The sequence below is a fragment of the Lates calcarifer genome, linkage group LG10 (assembly GCF_001640805.2).
Source record: "Lates calcarifer isolate ASB-BC8 linkage group LG10, TLL_Latcal_v3, whole genome shotgun sequence".
In the NCBI taxonomy this organism is placed as follows: Eukaryota; Metazoa; Chordata; class Actinopteri; family Centropomidae; genus Lates; species Lates calcarifer.
This window is the reverse complement of record NC_066842.1, coordinates 22,864,411-22,891,315: the sequence shown is the minus strand read 5'-3', so window position 1 is coordinate 22,891,315 and position 26,905 is coordinate 22,864,411. Positions and strand designations below refer to the sequence as shown.

At 39.7% G+C, this 26,905-nt stretch overlaps 1 protein-coding gene across 1 annotated transcript in view; it reads left to right on the top strand.

Annotated features, from left to right (window-relative positions):
- The window catches only part of nrn1la (neuritin 1-like a), a 60,375-nt gene that overhangs the window by 424 nt on the left and 33,046 nt on the right, over positions 1 to 26,905 (top strand). The window lies entirely within an intron of this gene.

The window sequence follows — 26,905 nt, the reverse complement described above, 5'->3', positions numbered from 1 at the left end:
CTTCCACTGCAGTTTTGTGCTGCGAGTGACTGCGCGTAACACGGTTGACACTGATGCAGATCTGGACTCAGCGCTGCTTTGAAATGACTCATTTCTATGTGTTGAGATGACAAGCTGCTGTACTCTGCGACTCGCAGTCTTATAGTCCTGAGTGTGCTCTGCATCTCTGTGCACGGCAAGTTGAGGGGTCCCGTATCTTTCCACATCTATACCCAGCATCCAGCGGAACATGTGCTCCTACGGAATGAGCGATCCGGATCCGATCAGGGAGAGCTCATAAAAAAAAACAAAAAAAACAAGCAAAGCCAGAAAGGTTGTGAATGCAGCAGCGTTGCCGTGTGTGGTTCCCAAAGGTGGATACAGGGTTGTTACGCAAACTGTCGTCGTGATTTTTATTGAGTGTGATCTGACCGTATCTCTTCAGCTCCGTTACACACAGCGAACAGCTGCTGATTAACAGCTGAAGTGGACCCCCCCCCCCACTGACACTGAATCCATAGTATGGGTAAGACTCCAAAAACAATGGATCCAATTTGATCGCACCTTTCTTTTGACACCCATCCCTTGTAAACGCAAACACCCTCCAAGCTCTACGCCTGCAGTTTGTATCAAATATGTGTAATCTCTAAACTCAAGCTGGGGTAACCCAGATGACATCATGCTGACATCATGGACCTTTAAATGAAAAATAATACTGAATTACATTGGCGTTGAGTCAAAGTGTTTTTATCACCTGACACCACATCTATAACCACTTTAAAGGGCAATGTATGGTAAAAAAAAAAAAAAAAATTCATCATTACTGTCATTGATCATCATCCCATGTTGCTACTGCTGATGTCAGAGCATTGATGATGAGGGGGTGGGTGGGATAGGAGTCCCATGGGAGTGTGATACCGTGAGGGGAGAGAAAAAAAAAAAGTCCCACCGATGGAGATAAATGATGAATGAATCGCATCTGTCCACCTCCTCGGCTCAGAGGAGTCTCTGGGGACTCCATTCAGCCCTGCATCTGAACCTGAGCGGGAAACACTGCTCTGCTGCTGCCGCTGTCTGTCATCACCTCTTTCACTCATTCTGTCCCTCAACTCAGTCATGCTACTGACACAGGAAAAGAACAGGCTCATCATGTATTAATGTGTGAAACAATTTCTGTGTGAAACTTTCTTTGTTCCTGTCAGACTGTGTGTGTATTTGTGAGTGCTCGCTGATGTGTGCGGTTGGTGTGTCCATGAGCAGCGTTTCCTGTCACCTTTGACTCAAACTGATGACAGACAGACAACAAATTAATAATTACATCAGGTCGGATGTTTCCACAACAGTACCTGAATGCAATGGAGCACTTCAAGGTCGAATCATTTTATTTTTTAAATACTGAAAATATCTTAATATAAATATATACATATATATATTTTAAAAAATGACAATGACAGCCTATGATTAGGATTGTTTTCTTATTGAACCTGCACAGTATTAATGGGCCAGTGGATCTGTACAACACACAGCTCCTACAAGAGTACACCTGTGTAAAAAGTCTCATTCTATCTTGTAGGTCTGTGCTCAGTCCTGTCAGAGGCATCTCACGGCATTTATACAACATTTTGCAAAATTGTTAATCTTTTTGTAAAATGTATCTCAAACGGAAAAAAATCAGAGGTGAGAAAAAAACTTAACCTTGCAATGGCAGCTATGCTGGACTGGAATGCATTTCAAGTTAGCTAAGCTTAACCCAGCAGCACCAAGAGATCTGTGGTAATGTGTCTAGATGTAAGTAAGGAAATTACATCCTTATTACATAGTAACCAAAACGCTGTAAATATAAATCAATAGGCCTGTTTATGGAAGACAGTCTGACTTGCCATGATAGGAAAAGTACAGATGTAAATAATACAATTAATAAGGGCTGAATTCCATTTAGCTGCTTCAGTTTCATAGTCGTGGTATTGTACACACTGGACTCATTGTCATGGTTTACCCAGACACCATTGTTAATATTATTAGTAACATCTATGCTTTTCATAGTATGACAAGTCAAAATGTCTGCTGTGAAAAAGGTTAGTAACTCTGTGAGGGGACACAGCTGTGCTTTAAGCTAGATGCTAACATCACCATGCTAATGTGCTCCCAGTGACAATGTTAACATGTTGATATTTAGCAGGTTTAATGTTTAACATGCAGTACGGTGATGCAGGGGTTAGCACTGTCACCTCACAGCAATAAGGTTCTGGGTTCGAGCCCCGGTACGCCCAGGGCTTTTCTGTGTGTAGTTTGCATGTTCTCCCTGGGTTCTCTGGCCGAGTACTCCGGCTTCCTCCCACAGGCCAAAGACATGGCTAGGTTAGGTTAACTGGTGACTCTAAATTGCCTGTAGTTGTGAATGTGAATGTGAATGGTTGTTTGTCTATATACAGTATTTTGTCCCTGTGATGGACTGGCAGTCTGGACAGGGTGCACCCTGCCTCTCACCCAATGTCAGCTGGGATAGGCTCCAGCCCCCCTGCAACCCTTAACGGATAAGCAGTATAGATAATGAATTAACATTTGCCTTAGTCCAGGGTGTTTGCTGAGCTAACAGTGATATAGTGTGGTTAAAATACTAGTAGATGAATATACTGTATGTGATTTTTGTGCCTAAATTGGTGCAAATATTGAGCAGATAAAATTTTCTTATTTTTCTGCATCAAGGCAAGTGTTACCATGGACCCATCTGTGAAGCCTTCTTTCCAACTCGTTTTATGTGGATCTTAAAACACTTTTAAAATGTTACTGGCTAAATGTGATAGACTGCATCAAGAACACCAGAATTCAAAATGTCACAAAATATTAACATGAACTGTTACTGAAACTACACAATATATATATATATATAGGCAGTGTTTTGAAAAGTTTGGTCATGAGGTTTATTCTCTTTAAAATAAATACTATGCATGTGTTAGCATAAGAGGTAAACAAGCAGAATGACCCCTGTGTCTTTTTCTCTTGTTCTGGCTAACACTGGCAGTATACACAGACAATTCCTCTTTTACAGTGCTGCAGAAATTTTGTTTTACAAGATGTCACTGAACCTAAAAATTGCTGCAAAAAATGTCATCTCCTCATCTGCAACCTCAAAATGAATACCAAATACAAAAACTACCGCCTCAGCAGTATGAGAATCACAACATTTTATCTGATTTGGGGGACAGCAGGCAGCACGAAACTGAGACAGATCCTGACTGAGGCCTCAGCAATCAAGATGGTGTTAGGAGGGTAAAGCGTGTCAAATTAGGGTTACTTCAGCAATTTTATATATATCAATTTTATAGCAGTTTGCATCCCCGTGAAGGTACGGGACTCACAACAGACACATCAGGAGTGGTGAATTTCTGTGCATTTCTATGTGGGTCAAGCTCCAAATTGGCTGGATCCTACAATTCCCACAATTCTTAACTAAATCCGTTGCTAGTTACTAATTAGACCATCCCTACCAGGCAATTGCCTGAGTCTCTCAAACCTCACACCCACAGTTTGTAAAGCAGGCTCTCTGTGATCTCCATGACCAAGCTGGGATAACCCTGATGTCATCACCATGACCACTATGATCAGGGTTATTTACTTTCTTTACAGCTGTTCTTTCAGACAGACAAGTAAATTTCACTTTATGTGTAAAATCAGTCACTTTAAGTTAATAAACTAAAGACTGTAAAAACAATTCCCTGTTGTGATCAAAACTAGTTGAAGTTACATTTTGACGTCTTTTCACTTTCTTGCTGAGAGTTGGATGATAAGATTTATATTACTCTCTTATCTGTTCTCTAAATAATCATACAGCCAGCAGCCAGTTAGCTCAGCTTAACATAAGACTGGAAACAGCTTGCCCGGCTCAGTCCAAAGGTAAGAAAATTTGACTGCCAGCACTTCTAAAGCTCAGTCATCACCGCCATATATCTCATTTGTTTAAATGGGAACAAAAAAGAGAACTCTTTGACTGCCTTACTATACTTTAAAAAAACAAAAAACAAAAATCATCCATGGTACTGAAAATACTGCATTTATTGTTAGAAGACAGGGAGCCTCATACCACATCTGTCCTCCCCTTCTCTCCATTAGTGTTGTCAGTTACTGTGTCTCCTCAGTCTCTGCTCATAAGGCTGCGAGTATCAGGGCCAGAGAGAGGGAGAGGTTTCCCCTGGGTGCAGGTCTCCTCTGCGTCATCAGCGCCCCAATAATCACATTAAAAGCAGCCCATAAGCGAGAGGGAGATTATATTTGGCTTTTAATTGTTCTCCTTGGGAAACACTTTCTAACCTCCCTCTCTCTCTCTAAGTTCGCTCTCAGTGGGTCGACTGCAGCATTTTCTAGGTGTTTTTTTTTTTTTTTTTTTTTAAAGTGCAGCACAGACATGAAGTGGAAGATTCCTCATTAAAATAGGTTTTAAAGTCTCATGGAAAATTGCCTGCGCTTCCACTCCTTCTTTGTCCCTCCTTTCTTTTCCAACTGACAAAGATCACTACAGCTGAATACACACACACACACACACACACACACGCACACACATGCACACACAGATATGCTCACCACACTTTTTCTATCCTTCCTTCCCCTCTTTCTCCCTCCTCCTTCATCCCCCTCTTTTTTCCTTCCTTACTTCCAGCAAACCTCAAACCTGCTCGTTTCTCTTACTTCTCATGTCTCCGCAGTCATTTTTTTCTCTCCGTCATCCCTCCATCACTCCTCTTCTTTTTTTATTTTAAAGTTGCTGTCTCTCATCTCTCTGCTTCTGCTTCTTTCATCATGTCCTCCTACCCTTTTTTCCCCTCCCCTCCATCCTCCTTCTTTCCTTCTCATTAGGGATTCACAAATATTGATAAATCTGATAGCGAGAATCCTCATATGTTTCAAATCAAAGCAAAGCCTCTTCATTTCCAGGATTTTCTTTTTAATAGAAGGATCTTAAGAGTTCTCTTGGGACAAGATATACATATCTCATGGGCCAAAGTGTTTGATTGACATAGGATCTCATGAGATCGCAAGCGAGGAAACACAACAGTAATGATTGCTACGCATAGAAGATTAAGATGAAATAAGGGGACTGTTATATTTGCTCCTCCTCTCATTCACTTATTCATTTCCACTGAAGCCTATGTGAAGGACGAATTTAGGAATATGTGCCTGCTGTCTGTCTGAGCTGCATTCACCTTTGTTAAAATGTGACCTGCAAATTTGCACGGTTAGCTAAACAGAAGCAGTGTTGCAATATTGTTGCATCTTGTGCTTGAAAATGGAGAGGTCATTATACAGTTAGCCCATCATGGCGTCTCATCCAGCAGTACACATCCAAACTCGACTAGACTGCAACATTACTCTGCTCAGCATGACCTGATCACCTCCATCACATCCTGTCTGGTGATAAGTATGAGACAGTTTTGTTGGACTGAAAGCAGGTCTGACTGAGTCTTCACAGCCCATGTATCTCAATACAAAAGAGGAGGCTTGAACTGTAGAAAAGGATGCTGATGTTGTGTGGCATGTTTCAACCCAACACTCATCCGTCCAGTCAAAGCAGGGTTTTATAACACCGTACAGTTCTCACTGGTATAACTCAGAACAACTGTGTGTGTGTGTGTGTTGGGGGGGTGGGGGGTGGAGCACACAAAAAATATGTTTATTTTACAAAACTGAAAGAGAAAATCAATTAGAGGCAAGTCAAATGCAACAAAACCAAAAAAGGTAGAAGACAGGGGAGAGAGAAGAAGTGGCCACAGCTTCCACAGAGCAGGCAGGCAGTCAGTCCAGGTGAGCTGGATCTCCTCCATGACCTGACCTCCTAAGGCCACAGCTTGGTTCTTGTGCCAGGCAAATACACACATCCATTAATCTCAGCAATTATGTGAGAATTGTGGGTCTCTCTCGAAATTTGAAACATCGCAGTCTGCAGCTGCACTGGCTGCACCTGTACCTGTACCTTTGGCCCAATCACTCCTTTCAAAACACAATAATGGTCAGATAACCTATGTGTCTTCAAAGACAAGAAGAATGAAAAAGCAAATAGAAAACAAACAGTTAACAATGATGTTGTTGGAGAAGTGTCTTCATCACGTTAACAATAATAAACACGCAATTACTGTTGTGGAATGGTCATGGATATAAAAAACAACAATGCCCATTGGTTTCAAATGACAGTCTTCCGTGTCAAAATCTTGTGTTTTGTGGAACCAGTACCCACCACAACCTCCTAAAATGCAGACTTTGTTGCTTTATATTCAACATCACCTAAACCCCTCTTTTGCTCACTGCAGGAGGAGCTGTAGAGCCACCAAGACTGCCAGAATAACCCTGCTGCCACAAAGAAGGTTGATACAGAGAAATTCTGCAAAACCCAAGATAATTTTCAGTGATTTTTTTTATAAGATAAGATAAGATAAGATAAGATAAGATAAGATAATCCTTTATTAGTCCCACAATGGGGAAATTTACAATTTATGCATCTAATGCCAACATTTTAAACATAATTTCCTCCTACAGTATCTTTGCATGACAACTAAGGGATGCTTAAAGGTAGAGAGAGTTTGTACTCATGGCAAGGTTTTTTTCTGCTGCAGTCAATTAATGTATTTATATTCAGTCATTTTTTCTCAATTCAGGAGTTTGTTTGTTTTCTTTTGCTCCGTCTTGTTTTTTTGGTAGTGGCATAATCTGCCATTCCCAATTCAAACATTTAGCAAAGTGCCTCCTCCATTTGTCAGCCTCTTCCATCCTCCCTCCTAAATTTAGATACCTGCTGTCTGTTATGAAGTCGCATTCTTCCTACCATCTCTTCTGCCGTTTCACTGTATGTGTGTTACTTTCAGTCAGAAGCCAACATGCATAACATAATGGCTCCACACATACACACACACACATACCACACAAAGCTTGTTTTAAAGGCCTTAATCCAATGCTTTCAGAATGTAGATGCATGTGCACACAAACAAACTGCTTACATGTACACACAAACAGTCACCATGGAGGGGATCAAGGAGAAAGTGCAGATACAAAAAAAAAAAACGTGTACATGTGTTTGTGTGTATGGGTGTATCTGCTTGTTTGTTCCCGTTGTTGTGTATGTGTTCAGCATGTTTGCTGGTGTCAATTTTGTCCATGGACGGTTTAAATGCTTGTGAAAGATTTAAGAGTGTGTAAATGTGTGCATAGTCACTTATCTTTCTGTCTATTCATTAGGGGTGTGTGCGTGTGTGTGTGTGTGTGTGTGTGTGTGTGTGTATGTATGTCCTCTAACAAATACCAAGTAATGAAGTACCAGCAGAGCATGACTCTTTTCTCCTTATCCCCAAACTACACTGAGCATGAATATTTATACACACACACACATAGATACACACATATGAAGTGTAGAGATGCTGTGTCGCTGCGCACACACACACATATATCTGGGTATATACTGTATTAAGGAGTCACTGTCCTCTGTTGTAATCACTCTAATTGCATTCATCTCCTGTTCTCACTGTGTGTGTGTGTGTGTGTGTGTGTGTGTGTGTGTGTGTGTGTCATATGTTGGCATGTACCTCCTAAAAATGAAGTTTAAATTAATGTGCATATGTTTGATGTAGTTATTTTTAGGCATATTGTGTGTGTGTGTGTGTGTGTGAGTGTTTATTTGTTCTCCAAAAGCCCTTTCTCTCCAAACACACACATGCACTTTTCACCCGCAGTGTGTACAGAGAGCATACAGTATAGGCATATAGGGAGGTTCTTGGCAAGAAGGAGAACAATTGGTGTCCAAGGTCAGTAGAGATCTTGTGTTTTAGTCTGCCTCCACACACATTCACATATAATTCTATAGGGAAGGAGAGCAGGGAGTGTTGGCTTTCAGTCTGAAAGATGTGAGAGAAGTGAGAAAAGTGAAAAACTGCAATGTAGTTTACAGAAACACAATTCAAGAGAGAAGTAAGAGAGGTGTTATGGAGGTGAGTGAGCGAGGCAGGGGACAAGTGTAGAGAGAGAGGACGGAGAAAATAAGATGGAGAGAAGGAGGAGGTAGGAGGAATAGAGACACAGAGAGAGATCAGGACCTGTATTTATCAAACCTGTCAGAAAAAGGCGGACCATCATGGATCACTGACCAGAACCTCTGGACAATTCAATTTAATATGATCTGAAGCCAACAAAAAAAAAATCCTGCAAAAGCTCCAACTCTAGAAACTTTGAATAAAACCCACCAGAGAGAAACAGAGAGACAGAAATGGAAGAAGGAGACACAGTGCACACAGAAAACCTGCATTTCTGTGAAGGACGAATGAGGTGGGAATCTGTTTCCCACACTGGTTCAGGGGCAAACGTCTTAGATGTGAGTACATTAGCAGTGTAAATAGAGACAAGGGGGCATGGGCAACTGATGATGTTGTCATTAGTCAAAATATAGTCAGGCATCTCTCTAAATGGGCAGAAAATGTAATAAAGCCTATTAGTGTAATAAATGTCCACATTATGTAGCATCTTTAGATTGATAATGTTCTCATCTTATCCCTGATGGTCAGAGCATTACCCAGCGATACTATAGTCAGCTGCTGCTGCAAAAAGAGCCTGTGTGTAACTGCTGCAGTTCACTAGTGCATGCTGTACTCACTATAAAGTGCAGTATATTGCTGTGGCTTTAAAGCTGCATCAGTTGATTATTTTGGTCATTAGCAAGTTGCTATGGCTACGTGTCAGCAAACAGTTATTTATTTACACGCTCAGAGGATACAAAACAATATTCTTCTTTGGATTCTCCCAACCCTAAAACAATGTAGTGCTGAATAGAGCTGTAGAATCATGTACCATATTTCACATTACATTGTAATCACATACACTCATTCACTTTCAACCAGTTGTAAATATGATTTCTGAACTTGTGCTTTGAAAATGACTGGTAGTAATGTGCAGGGTTTCCACTAGTGTATTGCAAGCCCAGTGTAAACATAAGGTACGTCTTGGTTTGAAACATGGATGTGGTGGTTGGAAAGCTCACCATTGACATCTGTGGGTTGTGAAAGCACCACAGCACTCACTGTGCAGAGAGTGATGTTCAATGCGTAACAACTACAGGCTAATGTTACTTAGCAGCCTTAGCTAGCCAGTCAGACAGTCAGTAACATAGGTACTTCCTCTGTGACAGACACACCTAGTGGTATACTGGCCATCAGGCATGCTGGTGGACCACAGCATTGGTGGGACATCAAAAAAGTTTTTACTGGACCCAGTTGTCTCTTTTCTGATCCTCTCTGTGTGCCTGTCATTTGGGGTGCACATGAGAATGTGTTTGTGACTGGGCTCATTGGCCAGTCACTGTGCATATGTAATCAAAGCAACAAATATTGATTTTGCAGCTTTAAAGACCATCTATTTGCTATTTTAAAAGCTTTTTGCATTTTTTGTGGTCAGTGCTTCTGCATTTAAGGCAAGAATTAATTACCTCTTAGAAATCTGGAGCACAGAAAGCTGTACACTGTAAGGTCCACTGCAATTATTTAATTAAAAAGCCAAGCTTTCTGTCACTAGACCTTCATCTGAGTAAAATATTTGACCAAAAAGAAATCCTCTGGTTTCTAATGAGAGAACATCTGTTGCTCAAACATTGAAAAAGGCATGAGCAAAACCTACAACCTTCAAACACATGCTTTATTATTAACTACTTAGGCCTTCATGCACTTAGCATTGTGTCGTTGAGTGTTCAGTGATTTCATCAAATGTATTAACATCACTGAAAGTTGACTGCAAGCAAGGGAAAACAGTCTGGCTTTGTCTGAGGGTCAATAACATGTACAGGTTATACCACACAAATGAGATACATCATGTAAAATAGTAACCTTTAAAAGGTGTTCAAGGGTGTGTTCTTCAGCTTTACTGATGGTTTCCTCCAGCTTTCAGAATTTCTGCTAAGCTAGGCTCTGGCTCCATACTTAATGCTTTCTTTAAAAGAAAGCAAAGAAACCATGTTTCCCAAACACTAAACTGCTCTTTTAATGTGATTTATATTGCTGATTTGCATTCAGCGGCAGTGATTTTTCATCTTCCTTCTAATCACAAGTTGAATTGTTTTGAAGTACTTTTTTTTTGTTTGTCTGCATCCTGCCACAGATGAGAGAGGAAGTTGTTAGAATAAATGTGCACAACCTGTGAGGATGTGAACTGACTCGAGCATTAAAAAAAGATGCGCTTGCCTCTGCAGATGAGCATACACCATTTGCACATCTGCACCTGCCCCCTTTGTAGCTATGTGTGTTTGGTTTTGTGTGCTTGCATGCATGAACGCCCATATGTCCACGGGATAAAGGGAGAGGTGAAGTGGACAGAGCCCAGGTTTGTGGCTGCAGGGCTGAGGACTTTGAGGCTTAGAGAGAGAACACGATCGACTGCCACCTCCTTCAAGAAACCAGACGGTTAAGATAAACTAGACACAGTCAAAGGTAAGAGAAAACTAAGCCAACGGGAAAATCTAAATCAAATCATCAAAGATGTGAAGGTTGAGGAAGACACACTCAGATGTCTGCCTGAGCTGTTCACAATGTTAACAATGTGTAGTCAGCCCACACAGATGTTTAGACATATTTCTCTCTTTTCAATGACAGACAGTTAATAGCTTGTGACCTTTGCATAACCTAAACTTTTAAGAACCTGTGAGGATTTCACTCTCAGTTCTTTTGCCTTTCTATTTCATATAAAACACTTTAGAAATAAATGTTTGAATCTCTTCATTTCCTCCCTGAACCTTTTCAACATGTGATACATTCTCAGTTATCCAAAGCATTGCAATAGTGATTCCCAAGCCCCCCTGAATCGCATCCTCTCCCCAAATGCTCATCAGGTACTTTCCATTGTCATTACTCTTTTGCAAAATAAGAGTAGTGCCTGCTGATTACCAGCACCATCCCATACATGGAGCTTACTCCCTGAGCATGGCAGAAAATTAGCTTTAGGATCAATGGAAATAAAAACAGACCACAGAGAGAGTGGAGCAGAAAATTCATTTGCGTCGTCTTGAAATACATGTAGGTAATGCTGGAAGTTTGGTGATGACTATGAGCACTCTTTGTTGCTAACAGGACAGTTACTAATTCAAGGGAACATATTTGTACCACCCACTTTTGTCTCACGACTGAGACAATAACCGTCTTGCAGCTGAAAGAGGAGTGGGACAGCTTATATTGATCAATGGTGTGAATTCATGTCACCAAAACTGACTTCTACACTAAACACTGGGCAAATTTACTTTGTCAGTGAATCACCCTAGTGATTTCATTAAAATGTATTCATTTTTTTCAGTTTGATTTGGAGACAGCCATGGTTATTGGTTAGAACAGCAGATGTGGTTTAACAGGCTTCAGACCTGTGACTGCAGCAACCACTCTGTGAGTAGCTAGTTTGTCAGAAATACAATAGAAGAGCAATTGTCTATTTATTTACAGTGCAGCAAAAATACACCTGAGTTGTTAATAAAGAGGTCAGTCAGTAATTGGCCTTTTCCCATCATGGCAACAACAACTACTATTTAATTTCATGATGTGTACAATGTGAGTAGTTCTGCACAACAGCAGGATACAGTAAATGCAGTTGCTTACCTTACTTTGGAGGATGAGTTGGAGGTGCGCAGCCTGCAGGTTTTCATATAACAGCTAACTGTGGCAGTTCGACTCCCTGCAGTATTTAAAACTGATCCATTGACCCACAGAAGGAAAAAAAGAAAAAGAAAATGACCAATGTTTTATTTTGTAAATGCTTTTGATGATCAGTCACTTTCAGTGCTGACCTGTGTGACAAATTGTGTTTCCTGTCTGCCTCCCCATAAAAGCAATCCAGTGTTTTTAAAGACTTTTAAAGTGAAAAAGCAGCATTAGCAGTAACTTACTACAGCTCTGAAAAGCCTGCAACAGAGTTAACAGCTGCTATCCATGAGATAAAACTGCAAATGGTAACGCCAGGCTACATGCTGCATTGTTTCCTGTCAATCCCTTGTGCACTTGAAAGCAATTTAACACCACTTATAACACTTATACACTTCATGTATAGATTATTACAGAATGTAAATACATTGAATGGCTGTGGGTCTGATTTCATGAAAACCTTAAGGAGGACCATTATAATAACATGAGAGGTGCTCTAATCACATGAAAATTGTAAACACAGTTACATTAAGTCAGGTTACAGTACATACAGTACATACAAGAATCCAAAGAAATCTACCGACCAGCCAAAGCAGGTAACACTCAGGCAATACAAGAATCACTACAGACATTTATACTCTTACTCATACATAACATGTGCATTTGGAACTGTATCTGTATACACACAAATATGCAAATGTGCTGATAAAGCGGCACAGCCACAGGTTCACTCCTAATCACAGAGTGCTCTGAAATGTAGATGTGGATGAAAATTAACACATTAATCAACACATCCCCAGGTTATCACACAACAGTATCAAGCACAAACAGACCTAATTATTTACTGAAATAAGTAACAGAATTTTAAAGGATCTGCAAAGATTCTTCCACAATAAATTATACACACCTACTGTATAAATGAAGTTCCTTATGGATACATAACAACACACAACACGTTCAGCCCCAGGGACAGGAAGCGGAAGATTAGATTCCCATATTGTGTATGTTCCATAGGACTCTGGCTTCTTGTTTGTATGTGAGTGTAATGGTGTAAAGACAGTAGAGGTGAAGGTTCAGAACCAAAGCTCTAACTACATCACAACATTTCAAAATTCTCTTTATGTGATAAGAGCTTTGAATTTCACTTGATATCAATGACAGCAAATCTAAAGTTGTTATATTCTAAGCTTAATATAACATGAATGATATGAGTTTTGTTCCTGTCCTAATTGGCAGCTCTATGGCAATATCCAGAATAAATCCTCACTGAAACACACAGTGTTTAAACAGATCATTCTTTTCCTGAATGGCTGAATCTTTTGAGACATGATTTGTGATGGTTGACATAAATGAAACTGACTTCACTTAAATTAATGTGTAAAGATAAAGACGGAGGTTTTAAGCAGAAGAATCACTGCAGGGGTGCACAGTGTAGTTTGTTTCAATTAACAGGGGTACATTGTTACTTGTGTTGCCATGTAAACCAAAGAACCTGACTGTGCTTTTGCTTGTGTTATTTGCCCACCACTTTTATGCTTGTGTCAATGCTGCTTCTTCAGCTAGGTCTTGCATGAAACACTATATACTATAAATATATAGTGAGTGACCTACCTTTGTCAAATTTAATTCTATTGTCTACACTGTGTCAGACACATGTTGATCATCTTTATGGGAATATTTTAGGTTAGAGTTTGTGTTGCTGTACTGGATTCCAGTTTCTTGATAGATCCCTTTAATATTTTGCTCCCCCTGAGGAAAAGTGTCGGTGGGTGTAATATTAGAAAACAGTTTAGAGAGTAATGCAGTCCAATTCCACAAAACTTACTCAGTTGTAACACAGTATCCACAAAACTTAACAGTCACAAAGCCTGGATTTAAATCAAGACTGTTGTAGTGGATTGTATTAGACTGTATGGGAGCTTGTGTTTGTCAGTCAGTTTGTAATTGGTTTAGATCAATTAAAGAGTAAAGATATTTCAAAAAATTCTATATATACATTACATAACAGTTTTTTAAAAAGACATTAAAAAGTGTTAAATACTGATTTATTGAGAAGTGTATTTAAATATTATATGATTTTCAATCATAATAATGGGTTAGAGTTAGAAAGGAGGAGAGCTGATGCAGCTGGTCCCAGTCAGAATCCTGTATCATGACTGTTAAGAATAACTTTGCATGTGTCTGCAAGTGGAAACATTGGAATCAAAATTTCAACATGAAGTTTAATGGCAAAGTCAGATAATGAATCAATACATACAGAGAGGATTTTGCTTCCTTCCTGACCTTGAACCTACATAATATGGCAAAAGAAAATTTAGATATGTGTTTGCATTAGACCATTTTAGAGTCAGAATAACATCGTCATTTACCAACATTCCTTCAAAACATGGACATCTTAAGGCTGCAGATCACTCAGATGTTTCGCTTTTGTATTTTGAGTTTGAGACTCCAAAACATGAAACTTGTGAAAGTAGCTGTAATGGTTATGTACCAGGCAAAAGACACAGAGGGTGAGCAGGTACAATTAAAAGACCTTACTAAGAATCGTTGCTCAAAGAGGACTGGCAACAAGAGAGCAGTCAGAGCATGCAAACAAGTCCCATGGGGCATGGCTGGTTATAAATGACATGGGGCACTCAAAGTACCTTGCATGACATCCTAGGCCTTTTTTCAAAGAAGAAGCTTTGATATCACAGCAGAGAACAAAGTATAAATAATCAAATTAAGCTGAATTCATTAGCTGCTTCAGTTTCAGGTCTAGTATTGTATGTGCTCATTGTTACACTGTCATGGTTTCAGGATTGGTTACATCAGGATTTAAAAAAGTGAAATTTTGAAATCATTTTGTAGTTGCACAAAGGCAATTTTTGCTTCTATAAAATGTGACACATTGAATTGTTTGGTTGTTGGTAGAAAGTAGTGTGTGTGTCATTATATAGTTTAGAAATTAAATATTCAGAATTTGGATATAGTAAAATTGCAGACAGTGAATGTAATGAACTATATAACAAATTTAGGGCAAAGCTGTAGTATCAGCAAAGCATCAACATTTTATGCAAATGATAAATAAATTCATAATCTGAAAAACAACATATTAGAGATATATTAAAAGCCCTGTCTCTGAGTTCCTCTTAGTTTCTGAATCTCAGGAGACGTTGTGGGTTTGCACACACTCCGAGCTGAAGATATGTGTGTGTGTGTGCGTGTTCCTGTGTCTCCATGGATCTTGACATACACAAACAGATATTATATGTGTGTTTGCTTTTCTCTGTGTGCGTGCTCCCCTGTGTGTTGTGTGTCTGGGGAGTGGGTGCTAACAGTGATAAGTTACAGCAGCAGCTTCAGGTGCTGAAGTCAATAAAAGCTCATTAACTCAACAAGCGGGTCAGTGGCTCTGTCCACCACAATATACCTCCCACTTTGTCTTCTTCACAGGGGAGTGGTGTGTGTGTGTGTGAGGGAGGCTGCCTTTTTCTCTGCATATGCATGCATGTCCGAGCTGCTGGATCAATGGAACTACACAGTTCATTTCCTCTGACTTTAAGAACACAGGGAGTTAGGAAGTGGAGGGGGAAGAATAAAAGGAAACAAATGAAAGAGAACATAATAACATAGCAGTGATTTTCAGAGATTTTGTCATTATACTCACCCACTGCATTAATGCCAACTATTTCCCAAAGCACATCACAAGTCTTTAGATTGATTTCTCACCTTTCAGGCAGCTGGTTAGAGATCACTTCAGTCAAGCCTGAAAAACAAACTCTAGAGACTTGAAAACTGCTTAAGTAATAGATATATTTCACAAGGGATAATTTGACTGATTAAATGAAAGGTACAATTAACATTGCTGACAAAATGTCTGTTCTGTTGATGTTTGATTGGTTTCTATATCAAAGCAAACATCTTTATTTATTAATCATTTCTTAAATCAAAATAATGTCATGTCATTATCGTGTCACAATGCACATTATCAAATGTTGCAAGTTCACCAACAAACTTCATACGCCGCTTGGCCACTTGCCGAGGGCTGTCTCCAGTGGTGGAAAGAAATGGCAATGTTTTACTTCTAGTTCTGACTATTGCTGACAACCGTGTCCACACTGTCCTATGAGTGACGCCGCTCAGAGACTGTATTCTATTCTCTTGTAAACACAACGACTGCTGAATCTCTTCACAAGCAGCTACCACCACCACCACCATGTTCAGAAATGGATGTATGGAGAAAATATACAAATACCTCCTTTAAAAGATCATTAAACATCATTTAAGGGTTTTTTTCTCCCTTTGAGGGAAGTAGAACAAGTTATGAACAAACATAATACTGACACATTATCACAATTGACTAAGGGTATAAAAAATCTAACTAAATATTTTCTATTTACAGTATACTGTATACATGTCAAGAGGTTTTAAAACAGTGAGCCACACAGGAATATAATGATAATCTGCTATCTTAGTTTTAACTTAGTTCTACTAAGCTATATTTGTTGTAGGCAAAGCAAAAGTTCTTATTCATAAAAAGGTTAAAGTTAGGGGCACTTGGAGGCACTGCAACAAACTGTGCAAATAACATCGATATGTTAAGTACCTTTAAGTTGCTACAGCTACACCTTCGCTAACTCTTGCTTAAACACAGAGCGACATTAGTACTGTACCATTAGAACTATTTTGCTGCTCCGCACTGGTCTGTGCTCTACTGGTCTGGTCTGTGCCGTACATTGCCGTGCTTCATTATGCTGCAGACCGCTGTTTGTCTCTGTGATGTAATGTGCTGTGTTCTGCTGACTTGTGTTTGGTCTGGAGAGGTTGTAACTTGTGTCTCATCTGGAGATGTTAGCTTGTGCCTCAGGGAGAACTTCATTAATTCATCAGAGATCACTCCCTCTCTCACACACACTCTTGTCTTGTTGCTTTGCTTTTGCTGCTCCGTCTTTTTCATTCTCTCTGGTTTTCTAGGATTCACTGTGTCTTTCTGCCCTTGTTTTTCATCACTCACCCTTTCATTTCTCCTGCTCCTTGTTGGTGTGTTTGTCCTTGTGTCCTGTGTCTGTGCTGTGAATCCCTCAACTCTCTTTTCTTTTTCTCCCTCTCTGCCTTTACATGCCCATCTCAACTGCTGCTTTATTGCTTTACATAACACTGGCTAACTAAACTGTATTTTACACATCAATCTTTCATTACAGTTCCGTTGTGAGCTCTCCCTAACAAGCTTTTAGGCTGAATAATGCACCAACCAGTAGCCAGCGGCCGAACATCACTTGTGTGTGTATGTGTGTGTGTGAATGCAACTGTGTGTGGATATTATCAGATTCACGCTCTCATAGGTCAGATTCATTTCCATAGCAATAGTCAGTCCATTGACCCATCTGCTGCTGGCATTGCAGCGGACAGCTCTGTGCCCCTAGTGGGAGGCTTAAGCACCTTGCCGAAGGACAAACCAGGAGGACATACAAGCGATTTCTAAACTAGTTAAGGGGCGGCACGGTGGTGCAGTGGTTAGCACTGTCACCTCACAGCAAGAGGCCTTTCTGTGTGGAGTTTACATGATCTCCCTGTGCTTGCGTGGGTTCTCTCCAGGTACTCCGGCTTCCTCCCACAGTCAAGACATGCAGGTTAATTAAGTGGTGACTCTAAATTGCCTGTAGGTTTGAAAGTCAGTGCAAGTGGTTGTGTGTCTCTATATGTCGTCCCTGGTGATCTGTCCGTGGCGTACCCTGCCTCTCACCCAACGTCAGCTGGGATTGGCTCCAGCCCCTCAGTGGCTATTGTAGGGTAAACAGCATAGATCAACTTGTTAAGTAAATTACTGATATTGTTACAGTATCACATGTGGCAATGTGAACCATTGTGTCTCACTTGGACAGATATAAATGACCAAAAATGATCAAGTGAACATGTGATTAGTGGACACCCCTTCTTGCAGCCACAAACCAGTGCTGTGATCTAAATCCTGTTAAATTAGAAACCAGCACCAGTTTAACATGCTAATGTATTGTAAATCAATGCTCAGTGCCTCATGGGAAATGGTCACAGCTACAATCAGGGGCAAGTAAGCCTGGATATACTTAGTAAATATTTAATTAATTAAAGTAAGTCACTTCTGTCAAACACATTCTTGAATGGAGCTGCTAACACAAAGGCTAAGTGACTTTGTTACTTGTCTCACGTGTCTCAGATTCCTTAATTAACACCTAAAAAAAAAAAAATCCTGAAAAACCTCTAAATCAAATTCTTGCAGGTTCTCAAAAATCAGGCCAATTCTCACCTTATAGAGTTGATGGTTAAACAGTGACTTATTTACACATCAAGCAGACACAGAGCAACATTAGCATTCATTATGAGTCATGCTTGTGTTCATCTGATGGATTTAAGTCTAATATTCACTCTCCTTTTAGCTCTGGTTTTGGTCGCTGCTGACTCCTGATGAAAATTTCTGGCTCTTTAGCTGCTAAATGCCCCACTATGTTCACCAAGTAGTTACTTACTTTGTCAGAGGTAGGTTCTCAGTCATCTATATAGATAGTCTTAAGTGCTAAAGTTGGAAGCACCTGGACTTCTTTTAGATTTCTTGAAGACGTTTCACCTTCCGGAAGGCTTCCTCAGTTCTGAAAACCTCTTGGAGGTGGTCCTGAGAGTCATTAACTCGCCCTGTCGTTATGTGAGTCATTAGATTCACATGGCTCGACGTGTGAAGGGGGGTTAAATAGTCTGGGTAAGAATCTCAAGACTGTGTTGGAGGTGGCTGATAGTTGGTGCTGTAAGCCTCCAGATGGACATAGATGGCCTCTTTTACTCCTCTCTTAAACCATCTGTGGACATTATTGTCCTCAAAGGAATGTCTTTTCTCCTTCAGATGCAGATGAACAGCTGAGTCTCCTCCTGATGAGCTCTCCTGTGTTGTGCCATGTGCTCGTGGAGTGGTTGTTTGGTTTCACCTACGTACAGGTCTTAGCACTCCTCACTGCACAGCATATACAAGATTACTCAAGTTGTGCGTGGGAGTCTTGACTGATTGTTTGGTTTTGGGTAATCTCAGTTTACCAGTTGATCTGGTTCCAACTGTCACCTCTAGTCAAGAGTTTCAGGTAGTGATCGAAATAATGGTATCAGGCCATAAAGCGTTTCCTCAACCCTAAGGACAGCGTCAAATAAAACTGGATGCATCCGTGAAGGGGTGTTCCAGGTACTTACAACATGGCTTCAGGAATCTCCAGGATGAGCTGGAGGATGCAGCTTGGAAGAAAGACATCTGGGCTGCCTTTAAGTAGCCTGCTTCCACTGACTCAGGGTGGAAAATGGATATTCAAGGTTGTGTGTTCAGGGATTACATTGTAGTTAAAGTGGGTAAAATGTGACCCCTAAAACAGAGCCCCAAGAACTATAAGGTCAGCTTGACCTTTACCACCTTTTAACCTTTTTCTGCGTCAAGCATAAATCCAGCTAAAGTGATGATGAAAGATGGATTATTGGATATTGCCCACCTCTTTGATAGCATTTCCACTGCAAAAACATCAAGATGAAACAACTTCACTAGAGCTGTGCTTCTAGATGCTCTGTCACAGATTTATGCTTCAATATTGGTTTTGAAAATGATTCAGCAAAACGAGAGGATCATCATACTTTCTTTTAATGTGAAAAACCAGGTTGCATATCTGTCGCATAAACTAAATCTGTTCTCTGTAGCAACAGATGAGGTTTCCTCTCTGTGCAGTGTAGTCTGGAGCATTATTTGTGCCATTTCAGTGCTCTCTGATAGGCTGTTATATAATGTTGTATATTCCTGCACGCAACACCTCATAATGCCGCATGGGTACTTATGAACAAAGCACACGTTGGAACTGTGCATAATTGTGACAGAAACTATGATCATTATTTTTAGAGCATGGCTACATTTACATAAACTTTGAGTAGAATAGGAAATGGCCACAGACAGTGGGTTATAATCATGGTAATTACCTCAGGGTTTGTCATGAAGGCATAAAGACAAAAAATCCTGTTAAAGTGAAGTGATTCTGCTCACAGACAATAACTTTGAGTTTAGGTCTTGCCAAATGGACTTCCCAGAGGTGGAGACAGCCACAACAGGGCACACAATATTTTTAATTTTGCATTTCAACAAATGTTTCTGTAAGCTTTTAAGTTTCTCCTGATCCCACCATGAGGAATCAAGTTTATTGCTCAAGAGGTTGTAGTTAAACACCCACAGAGCTGACACAGTCGTCAGGCAAAACAACAGAAAGCAGATGGAATTAGTTGGAGAGAAAGTTTACAAATTTATTTTTAATTAACTGACAACTGGATCTACACTGACCGATTACAGAGGACTAGCAAATGTGGCCTGTGCAGCCCAAACAGGCCATAGTGCAATGGGTGAAATTTTACTTATTTCAATCAAATGCTCTTACTTGTTAGCCTCAAATATCATATATAGTTCATAATGAGATGTACCTTTGCCAAGAAATTGCTGATGCGGTTATGTGATTTTGGAATAAAACTTCTTCTGGTGGATCTCCTCTCCTTGTCTCCTGCGGTTAGGTGCATTTGTTTTATTGTCAGGCCCCGTCTTGATGTGCAGAAGGGCTGATGGGAGCAAGTCTGCTGAATAAAACACTGGCGCTGATCTTAAAAGCTTCCTGCCAAAATGATTAGATCCTCCACCTCCTGAGGTGCAGCATCACTGAGGTGTGTGTGTGTGTGTGTGTATGTGTGTGTGTACAGCAAGGGATGTACTCAGCTTTTAAACGCCCAGAGGATCCCCAAGCACTTTGCACACACACATGCATGTATACACACACACTTTTTGAAAGGTGAACAGACATTCCTTAAGGAATGCCATTTGTTCTAAGGTCTTTTTAATCACCCCAGTGTTGTTCTGAGGGGACTGAAAGTACGCCAGGAGTGTGTGTGTGTGTGTGTGTGTGTGTGTGTGTGTGTGTGTGTGTGTGTGTTACCACCACTTACAATGGTGTGTGTGTTTGTGTGTGTGCGCGAAAGAGAGAGAGACCAGTAGGGAAATCACAAAGAACAATCATGGCCACACATCACTGCCTTCTTTGTTTTATAGGAGAGACTGACAGATATTTACCACAGAAGAACAACTTTCTATCTGTCACATGTTCTGTATCCTCTGTATCTCCATCTCTCCTGTTGCTTTTGTCTGTTTCTCTTCTTTATCTACTTTCTCTCTATCTTGCTGCACTTTTCCTCCTTCCTTCCTCTTCACAACTGTAACTCCATACAGTTTAACTAACTTCCAGACAGAAAACTTACGCTTTAGTTCAGAGGCTGCATTTTTCCTTCCGCACACTCCCAAATGTCATTTAGTCCTCCTCACCCTCTTTCTCAAGGTGTCCTCTTCTCCTCACCACTAGTACACTCACCCTCCACTAATCTTTCTTCCTTTCTTTCTTTCTTTCTTTCTTTCTTTCTTTCTTTCTTTTCTTTCTCCATCATCCCAACTTTCCCCAGAGCCTCCTTTAACTTTCCTCCCATTTTTTGCCCACTCTTAAAATTCTTCCCAGCTTCCACTTTCTCTCTCTGTTTCTCAGATAAGTGCATCAGTCGCTCTCGCTCGGTGGATTGCCGCCGTTAGATCGTCTTGTGTGAGAGTGAGGTTGTACCCATCAGAGTCGGTCTCTGGAGGAATTCACTTTACATGTGCTGCAGTGGTTCAAACTGAACCTTATACATATTCATCAACATATCTTGGCATATTTCCAAAACTGCAGAAAGTCTTTTGTGTTACTGTCCAACTTTATTAGGCTGTGTGATGAAATGATGCACAACAACATTGGGGATATAGTGGAAGGTAAACCCACCTCAACTGGAAGTGTTACTTCCAGGTTTTCTATTTCTATTTCAGGTTGAACTATCAAGAATACAGTAAATTCTAATTCTCCAAGATGGCAGCGCGCACGGGCGCATCGGCGCGAGGCTCCCTACTTCTTTTTGTTTTTTTTTTTATAAAGCCTATTCATAAAGTCATTGTACTTAACTTGTACAGTTAAGTACAATGACAATAAAGCCTATTCTATTCTATTCTATTCTATTCTATTCTATTCTATTCTATTCTATTCTATATATAGTGTTGATGCAACACAAATCTTACTCACTGACATGCAATGACATGCATGTATTGTGTTGAACAACTCTCCAACCTAAACAAGTACATGGGTCCTTTGCTCCCACGCTCTGACAGGAGCCATTGGAGCATCTCTTGAATTAGCATCTCTACAGGCTGCAGGAGATAAGCTACAGCTGTTGAAAAAGAAATTTTGATTAATTGATGTGACGGTTCTACAGTAAAAGGCTGATTAGGTTCAAGCAAAAAAAAAAAACAGTTGGTTAGGTTTAGGGAAAGATCATGGTTTGGGTTGAAGTAAATACTTTGCTACTTACTTGTTAATGTTTTAGGATGTTTGTTGTCATGGTTACATGTAGTTATGGTTATAAAACAGTCTCGGTCATCTGTTTTAAACTGGAAATTCAAAGCAGTGTCCCAGGTTTTATCAGCAGATCCATGCACCCTGACGTTCCTCTATGCAGACGTAATTAGTACAGGCTTTGACACCTGAACGTAGACATTTTGAACCGAAAAGACTGATTTCGTCTCACTCAACTGTTAGATGTTGATTAACAATAAAATGTAACAATAGTTTGTAATATGCTATGGGGTTGTCTCAGAAAAAACACTGATTCTAGCTCCTAATTAGTAAAACTATATCCTCTCTAAAACAGTTCTTCAGAAGCTGACCTGTTGTATGATTAAACAGCAGCTTGTATTAGAATGTGTCTCTACAAGTGATGTTAGCTTTTACTTTGCCAATTTGTGGGAACAGATTTACACTTTTTTAAAACACAACTTTAAGTCATCCATCTTTGGTGCTTATTAGGCTAATATTAGGAGTGAACACACAATTAATGTAAGCTGCTTTTTTACTGATCACTTTATTCCTAGTCCTGTGTTACCTTGCATAGGATGATGGGTGTAAGTGTCTTCCATTTTCTTTCCATTTTTAAACATCTGTTCATCTTATGTCTAGCCCCACAATACCTGTTTGGGAAATAAAGTATGTGAGAACACCTTTAAAGAAATATTACAACTTAAATGTTATCTGATGTTTAGCTCCTTGTTTGAAGCTAAACTCAGATGCTAAGCAGCCTCAGAAAAGGTTTTAAAAAGCACAATAATAATTCAGATAATAATCTGAATTAAATTCAATTTGCTGTCAAAAACTCAACTAAACAACTAAAAACTTTCATCATAAGTAAACCAAAACCAAAATCATGGGCCAACATTAACAGTGCTGTCAGGATGTTTATTTGCTTTTTAATGACTAACTGAAGGTCACAGTTTATTGAGTGTCATATGCAGCACTACTTGTATATTGGTTTAAACATATATCCAGAGGATGAACTGGCACCACTTGTTGCCAAGCTAATCAGCCAAATGCGTTCATTTAAACACATTATGAGAATTAAGTTTTTTCACCAGTGAACTTGTAAGTTAGTTACCCCTCAGACATTCACAGTTAGTGTAGTAAAAACCACCAATGTCGGCTAGCGCTCATTCTGACTCCTCTGATCTGTCCAGCTTTGTTAGCAGTGTTTCCTGCCTGTCTGGGCTTCAACTCACCTTAATCACGCACTCAACGTTTGTTTGTCAGTGGGAAATATAAGTTTGGCACTTAGTCAGTGTAATTGGCTATGCACCAGTAACTTAAAGCCAAGACAGAGCCGTATTATGCAGCTATTTGTCAGTAAATCCTATACCAAATTGGGACTACATCCAGTAATAGTTAGAAGGATATACAGCACAGAATTTGTTGTCATGAATGAGTGAATAAATGAGTGAATAAATAAGAATATGTGTATGAATTAAAAATAATTAAAGTGATTTAAAGTACCTCATTTAGTAAAGACATAACAGACAACTTTCTGAATGGACAAAGAAAAGAGACACATGGGGTGGTGCTGTATTAGAGGCTTTTCCTCCCACCTCTTGCTTTAGCAGTTTACACACAACTATTGATCCCAATGCCACAGACATATACTGTATCACCTGGTGGAGACACAGTATACCCATCAGCAACATGCACTCACTGTACACTACAGCGTTGCGCTGCAGTTATTACACTCTGTTGACTAGCATCCTAATGGCTTCTTGTTCTTTGGAACAGAGAGGATGGAGACAATCTCAGTGCGGCAGATTTGCCTGGTGAACTGAGAGAAGCTCAGAGTAAAAGCAGAGTTTGGAAGATGTTGCAGTTCTAATGCAGCACAGTGGAGTGTTAATGGCTCAGAGACCAGGAACGCTGCATTTGTAAATACTATAATTTCAACTTTTCTCTGTGAAAGGAACCAGAAACCCTTTTAGTGACGTCATCAAGAGACACTTTAAGAAGCTGCTCCATTGAAAATTAATGACTTTGTGGACTCAGTGTTGGTATAGAAGAATATTTTGAACATAATGAATGAGTAAACAAATATAAACAGCATGGCTTTGTCAACAAATTATGAAACCAACAGATAGCTGGCTATGATTATATCCTGTAATTTTTTGTTGTTTATACAGTTTTATACACTTTGGCAGAAAAGGCTCTGCTCTGTAAGAGAGCTCTCAAAGAATCACAACAAATTCCTCCCTTAATAAAAAAAATTACATGAACATCAGATCTTAGTTAAATCAATACCAAAAATAGTGCACATAAAAAAGACAAAATATTACCATGTGTGTATCAGCAGAGCAACAACAGAAAAAAAAAAAAGTGTCAGGCTATGAAGGCCATGCTGCATCTTCACATGAATCTGATTGAACAAAGCAATACACAGCAGTTTCCTCATCCACTGGTTGTGACCTTGTTTTACCTGACTACAAAATAAATCCATTTAAATATGTCACAGTCCCTAAGATTTATGTCGAAATCCTGAGTGGGAATTCTGAATACCTGGTTTGGAACTCCTGAGCTGATGCCTAAATGCAAAAACACATTTGAGTTGATATATGGTTATTAGTAATATATACGAAATGACACTCACATTTCTAAAACTACCAATTCACCATTGGCTCTTGTCTATATGACCTCTGGCACTTCAGAATGCTAGTCAAGGCAAAAATAAGAACAATTTGCAAACCTTTTCACATAACCTCAGTGGGTCCACCATTTCTATGGTGTTTTTCTACCCATTGCATAGTGTTATGTAGTGATAAAAATGCAGTGTGCCCGATTCCCTCCACAACTACAAACCACCAACAGCTTAGTCAGTCTCCTGTGATGGCCGTGAATAACACCTATTTTGCACAACTAGCACCAAATAGTAGCAAGTACAGGTGTCAGTGGAGAACGTGTGTACAAGCCACAGCAATAAAGTTATCAGTCCTTTGTTCAGAAAAATATTGACTGACAGCAGAAGACAATCAGTTAAGTGAGGTAAACCTGTCAAACGAGTCTAGAGAAGCAGTGAGCTCATTCACTCTACACAGTGGACAGCAGTTATCAACCCACAGTGTGTCTGAATATGTGATGAGATGCAACATACAGTGGTGGTAATTGGTGTTTGGGGATTCACTTGTTAGATAAATGCAACTGGAACCTAGTGGGAACCAAATTAGAAATGTTGGAAGGATTTCTGAGGAGTCTGTTTTTGAGAAAATTAGCAAAAACACTGGTTTTTATATTCTGTGGGAGCTTTTTGCAGTAATTGCACTGTATCTGTTTGTATAGTTTAGCAAGCAGGTAATCCCTTTGTTTGCCCATTGGTTACACTGTAGCAGGTCTGAGTGCATACCTGGTGTGGAGCTGAATTGATTTTCTGAGAAAACGTTGCTGTGGAGCATGAAGGAACAACTACAACTGCATACAAAGTGGAAGTGGATATTCTGCTGACATAGCGTCTTGAGTGTAACCATAGCATGCTGTAACCATAGCAGCATTTATTACAGACCAAAAATGGTAAATAGCTTTTTCTTGCTTTGACTTTAACCAGATATTCTGTAGCATTTCTGTTGACTTATTCTCAACATGTATGTGGGAAATTACTTAAATTTTCTTGCTTATGTTATATTTCATCAAAATATTATCATGCTAACCTACTTGTCCAGTGCTCTTCTGCTGAAATCATCTGAGTCAGCACTTTATGTTTGCCCTGAGAGTAGAACAGGTTGTCTGGCTCATTGATATGTGTAAAGGATTTAACTGTAACATAAGGAGATTGAAGAGACATAACCATATTTCACTGGAAGATGAATGTAGTCTGTGTGTTCTGTGTGTTCTGAGGATAAACTCCAGCTGTGACCTCAGATGTGTGGTGTTTTGATGAATATTCATTCACCTGCAGTCACGTGTCAACAGCCAGCAGGGGACAAAATTGCTTCCAGTTCCTTTTTGTCCTGTCCTTTACCTTCAAAACAACCCCAAGTTCATCCAGAGATGGACAAAAGGGAGAAAAAACATCTGCTTATGGAGTGATTTGGATGAGAGGACTGATATGAGGGATAAAAGATAAGTTTTTCTTTCAGATGTTTTTCTTTTATGAGCACCTGCCCTGCCATGGGTGGAGGGGAGAGATGCAAAATACAGCTACAAGCTCCAATTTTACCAATTTACGTCAAACCACAGAGCACACACGCACCCACACATGCTCAGACCTCCTTCGCTATTAAAGCCAATTTAATCACTGATCACAAGCCTTATCAGACTTAAAAGCCCTATGTAAACTCTGAGACTCATTTCATTTCATCTCTGCTTTAGAGGGAAAGTTGTGTTAGTCTGCCTAGTTGGTATTAAACATCTCGCTCCTGCCAACTATCTAATACACCAAATGTATTAAGATCAGAGCTGAATCTGTCTGCAAGTGCAATAATTTCTACAGTCGTGCTGATGGCTTGTTGGTATAAATACATCATTGGCCCAATTGTGAGAAAGTAATTCTTCCTGCTGTTTACAGAACTAATAATATATTTGGTGAAAAGCAGAAAACAAAGATAAAATACTTCATATTCAGCAACTGATTATCGTACAGTGTTATTTTAATCCAGGATATCTGAGAGGTGGCAGGAGGTCAAAGAGGTCCTTTATACTTTTACTATGGGGTCAGTGCTCCATCAAAGGGCAACAGTAAACAATACTGTGAAAACTGTAAAACTCAAAAAAGTGTGACTGATGAAACTAAAGAAATGAGAATTTTGAAGTTTTTATGTTTTATATAACCATATGGGATGAAAAATAGGTACAAGAAAGTATTCTCTTTTCATCAGAACCTGACTGTGTCACTGACAAAAACTT